This window comes from Aptenodytes forsteri, unplaced genomic scaffold (genome assembly GCF_000699145.1).
Source record: "Aptenodytes forsteri isolate BGI_AS27 unplaced genomic scaffold, ASM69914v1 Scaffold391, whole genome shotgun sequence".
Taxonomy (NCBI): domain Eukaryota; kingdom Metazoa; phylum Chordata; class Aves; order Sphenisciformes; family Spheniscidae; genus Aptenodytes; species Aptenodytes forsteri.
The window spans coordinates 108,755-114,148 of record NW_008795920.1 but is presented as its reverse complement, the minus strand read 5'-3'; positions in this window follow the sequence as shown (position 1 = coordinate 114,148).

Below are 5,394 nucleotides of genomic sequence, written 5' to 3'. Positions count from 1 at the left end.
AGCGAGCGGCTGCATGGTGCTTAGTTGCCGACTGAGATTAAACCATGACATCCAGAAACAACTGAGCAAGTGGGTGTGAATGGGTGCATGCACGCACCCGGGAGGTGCCTGATTTTGGGGGCTGCACGTGCTGGAGAGTCCTGGACTCAGAGTGGAGGCGAGAGCCACCATTTTGTGCCTGCACGTTGCCCTCCACAGCAAAGTAAACCCCTTTGGGGTTTTAACTCCAGCCCAGCCGGGTTTGGGCTCTCCCAGGATGCCTGCCCATGCTGCTGCTCACCCACGGGGTTAATCTCCCACCCGTGCAGGTCAGCAGCCCCGGGGGTGGCCGGCCGCTCTTGCCCCCGTGTCCCGCTGCAGCCTGGCTCCTGGCTGGGCCGGGTGCTGCCACGCGATGACTCACTGGCACACAGGCAAACCCACACGGCCGGTGGCAGCCTGCGAGCACGGAGCCGGGGCATGGCTCCAGTTCAGAGGTGCCTTCCTTGGGGCTGCCCGGCACGGAGGCACGGAGCGCGGAGGAGGTCGACGGGAGCAGGGGAAGTTTCCCTCCTCCCTGTCCTCCCGGTGCCCAGCCCAGCCTGGTGGTTGTCCCCTGTGGGAGCAGGATCCCCAGGGTCGCGGGGCAGAGCCCTTAATCCTGGGAGTGCGGATCTGCCCTAAGGCAGTGGAAAGGGGAAAGCTTGGTGGGGTTGCTGCAGCCCAAGGGGATGGGGACGGGGGGGACGGCTGGGACATGGGGCTCGCTTGCAGCCAGGGCGGTGCATGGGGAAGGGCAGCAGGAGGGGACGGGCTCAGCGATGCCCTGGTGCATGCACAGGACCTGGCGTTTGCTGCATGGAGGGGAGAGCTAGGAGGGGGTTGCGTCCTGTCAGCCCCAGTGCTTCCCCCAGCCCATGCTGGCTCCTGATGGGGGACCTCCTGGCTGGTCGTGCAACCCTGAGCACCCCCTGAGAACCCACCGGGCCAAAAAGTGCTGAGGTAGCTGCAGCACCCATGGGGATAGACAGCAAATGCCCTATGGCCCAAGCAGCGGGGACACCGGGGACAGGCACTGCAGCCCACATGGGGCGCGTGGCCATCGCAGCGAGGGGAACGCAGCTCTGCAGGGTGCCGCGCACCCAGCCACGCTGGAGATGTGATCAGTTTGGGCTTGTTCCAGTGGAAACATCCCCGTTAACTTCAGCGGGGTTTGGGTCTGGTCCGGGGGGGGGCTGAGCAGAGACGGCGATTCGGCTGACGTCAGCTGTGCCTGGTGTGGCAGCAGGCTGACAGTCCCCCCGGCTTTTTCCATCTTGTTCCCCGGTGAATTTGGGCCTCTGGCTCCTGATGTACAGCACTCCCATCCCTGGGCGAGGACGGCTCCAGCAGTGGCAGCCACCTCTCAGTGGGGAGAAAAGCCCCCAAACCGGGCTCAAACAGACCAGTTTCCAGGACCAAACAGGACACTCATGACCGAAAAACGCTTTATCCCGCCCGGATCTTTGCCGGCACCGGCGCGGCCGTGGTGACTCTCACCCACCCTGGTCCCCGGTGTTAACGCGGCTTCTGCATCCTGAAAGGAAACTGTTGCATCATTTTGTTGTTGTGGCAACTGCAGCCGGAGCATCCCTGGAGAGATTTGGCCCAGGGAGCTGCTGGGACAGATGGAAAGGACAGATGCTGCTCCATCATGTGGAAGGGAACTCCCCGGTGCGACACAGGATTGACCCCGGGAAATTAAAATGGGGCTTGGAAAATTGCACGTGGGCCATTTTGCAAGGAGGGGAAGGGAAGCTCTGCACGGCGGGTTTGCGTTCGTATTGTCAAACATCCTGCCTTATTTCACGGGGCCGTCGAAAGGCTAACGGGGGACTGAGACGTGCAATTCCAGTTGGGGTTAAACAGCTTAACTGCTCCGTGAAACAAGCTGTGCAACGGGAGCCATTTGCAGAGCCCGAGTTTTATTGGTCCTACCAGAAAACAGTGAACAGAGCTTGGCCGCGCTCCAGGCTTCAGGGGGAGAGAAGGAAAAACCACGTACCACGAAGGGCACCAGTAACCCCGTCCCAGGGGAGCCCAAATTAGAAATAAACGGAAAGATGTGGGCACCCATAATGAGGGGAGGCTTTTGCAGGGCCGGGGCATCAGCGCAGGGAGCCGGTGTCAGAGCAGGGAGCTGACCCTTGTCCCCTGGGTCGATGGACCACCAGCATCCTGCCCCGCCACTACGGGGGCAAATGCACAGGGCTCCGGCTGGAATATTTAATCTGATGGGAACAGACTTGCCTGCATTAACCTGCCTCGTGATCTAACTTGTTATTGTCAACTAAATTGGGTCAATACTCGAGATGAGACATCGCTGAAAAGGCAAGTTTCCAGAGGAGCTGACATGCACCTCGAGCCCCTGCGCCCACCCCGGCCCCCACCCCGCGGCCAAGCACTCGCCCTGCCAGCGCCGCGTCAGCTGCGAGGGTCGATGCACCCACGAGCGCGGCGGCGGCGGGGAGCCGATCCCGCAGCCCCGAGGGGAATAACGCCAGCGTGGGAATGAGCTCAGGAGGTGCCTTTGCACGTGGCTTGTGCAGGGTGTGCTCGGAGCATCGCTTGTGCAAGACATCCTTGGTGCATTGATGCCCTCCCTGCATGCCCCCATGCCTGCAGGAGCCGGGACCCCTGTTCCGCTCACTGCCTGCCCCCGGGGGGGGGGTCCCTGGCTGGGGCCCAGGCTGCTGCATGGGAGCAGAGGTGGGACACGGGAGCAGTGGGGCAGGAGGGGCTGCTGGCCGGCTGCCCGCGTGCCTGCACAGGGCCGGGTACCAGACGCACGCTGTACCTGGCGCCTGCCAGGGAAACCTCCCTCCTCCAGCGCCCCAGAACGGCGGCCGTGTGCGAGGAGCTGCGCAGCGCTTCCCCATTCCTCCCTCAGTCAAACCTGGTTTACCTGGTGGTGGCAAAAAAAAATTCAGCTCCAAATTGTGCCGGCGCGGAGCCAGGAGCTGCAGCCAGCGGGGGATGCAGCAGGGCCAGCAAACCCAGGGAGGAGACAGGCACCTCTCCCCCTGCAAACCTCCGCACCAGCAAAATCCAACAGCTGCTGATTTCGAAGTCGGTCTTGTGACTCTGGAGCGGGCGACGCTGCAGGTCACTGCCTGATGCCCCTGAAAAATCATCGGCCCGTGGAGCCCTGGCAGCACTCGGCAGGTCCTGCTGCAGCGCAGAGCCGAGCTGCAGGCGAGCACAGGGGCAAGCAGGCAAAGACGACCCGAAAAAGCAAAATTTCAGAGCTGTCGAAGGGGGCAGGGTGGCTCCCATCTCTCGGGGGCCAGTTCAGCTCACTGAACTGGCAGAAAACAAGCCACTGCCCTTGCTCGCTTCCCCCTCTTCGCCCGTGTCTTGGTTTAACCTCAGCTGGCAAGTGAGCACCACTCCCTCCATCCGAGTCCACAAACTGAGAAAGAAATGAAAACTGAGAAATCAGTGAAAAAAGGATCTCCTGGTCAGGGCAGGCGTTTCAGAAATGACCTGCTCTCCGCTACCTGCCAGAAGACATCAGCGCTGGCGCTGAAGCACTGCACGGCAGCCAGATGGCCGGGCACCGGCTGGCTCCGTCCGGGAAACCCTTGTAGCTTCGATTACTCTTTATTAGCCGCCCAGGAGCCTGCTTGGGCCACACAAGGGCTTCGACGACGAACTGATTAAAGACCAACCTAACAAACTCAAAGAGAATTCTTTAAATGGAGCCTGCTGTGCCTCGGAGAACTCCTGCCATGTCTATTTATTTAAATTTAATGGAATTTTTGTGGTAAGCTAATTAAATATGAATTGATTATTTAAGAGGCAGTCAGAGCAGTTTAAGCACTGCTGACTTGATGATTTTAGTGTTTTCTTTAGAAAAGCGTTCCTAGTTATGTAGCTTTCTGCACGTATGGACATTTAAGGGGGAAAAAAAGGATACAAAGAGAAGAGCGGCTGAGTTTGGACCCAGACTCAGAGGCATTTCTGGACGAGGGAGCAACCTGCCGTGGGGACAGGAGCAGGGGCACGTCCCAGCCCGAGGTCTCCGTCGCAGGGCTGCGCACCCGCCTCCAGCAAACGGCTGCTCGTCTCAGCTGAAGGCAGCGACCTGTCAAGAAATACAGGTGTTAAATAATGCACAAAATACCTTGCCAGGAAATATCCCGCTCTGGCAAGCGGTGGCTCCGGGATGTGTTTCAGGCATGGTGCATCCCCCCCGCCCTCCCACGCCGCGCTGTCGGGGCGATAGGAGCAGGAGCACGACAGCCGCAGGCTGTGACCCCAACCGTGATGCCGGTTTTCAGCCTAAATATTGGACGTCTCCGTGTGTCGCCGAGGCGGAGGGAGCAGGATCCCAAAGGAGTTTGCAGATGCCCACCGAACGCGGGTGGCCTTGCCCGGCCCTGGAGCCGCAGGCCAGCGCAGGAGGAGAGCGGAGGCGATCGCACTGAAGCAGGGGCACCGTGGGCTGGTGCCGAAGCCCGGTTCCGTGGCAGGCGGACTCCCAACCTCCCCAGCATGTTTGTGGCTGACCCACATCATCTCCGTCAGGATAAAAGGAAGATGAGATTAATAAGCTGGGGGACAACAGCCAGAAGAGACAGATGGCAAAAGCATCCTGCCATGAGCCGTGTTTACCTATCTTCGGCTGAGAAAGTGAGAAACCAAGTGGGGGTGCTACCAGCCCCACGCCTGCATCGCAGCGCAGCAGCTCCCAGCACAACTTCCACCGCCATTTCGATGAGGAAAGGCTGGTTTTCCTTCCAGAAGCCATCTGGCTCCGCTGCACCCGGCTGCAGGTCAGGCTGTGCTGCGGTGCCCGGGCTTGCCGATGCCCGTCCGGGCTGTGGGCGCCTCCTTGGGACGCTCCTGCCCCGCAGGGATGCTCATCCCCGGCAGACGCAGGTTCACTGCTGCTCTTCCAGCTCTCAAATGGAAACCAGCACCCAGCGTGGCGCGGCCATCCCCCGGCCCCATCCAGCAGCGGGGTGCGAGCGGAGGCGGGCGGCGAGGGTGCGGGTGCTGCGGTGGGTGGACGCCGGGTGCCTGCCAAAACCGCTCTATAACTCCCTTCCTCAGCTGGACAGGGGAGAGAAAATATAACGAAAGGCTCGTGGGTCGAGATAAGGACAGGGAGAGCACTCAGCAATTACCGTCACGGGCAAAACAGATCTGACTTGGGGAAAAATTAATTTAATTTATTACCAATCAAATCAGAGTAGGATAATGAGAAATAAAACCAAATCTTAAAAACACCTTCCCCCCACCCCTCCCTTCTTCCCGGGCTCAAGTTTACTCCTGATTTCTCTCTCTCTTCCCCCCCAGCGGTGCAGGGGGACGGGGAATGGGGGTTACGGTCAGTTCATCACACGTTGTCTCCGCCGCTCCTTCCTCCTC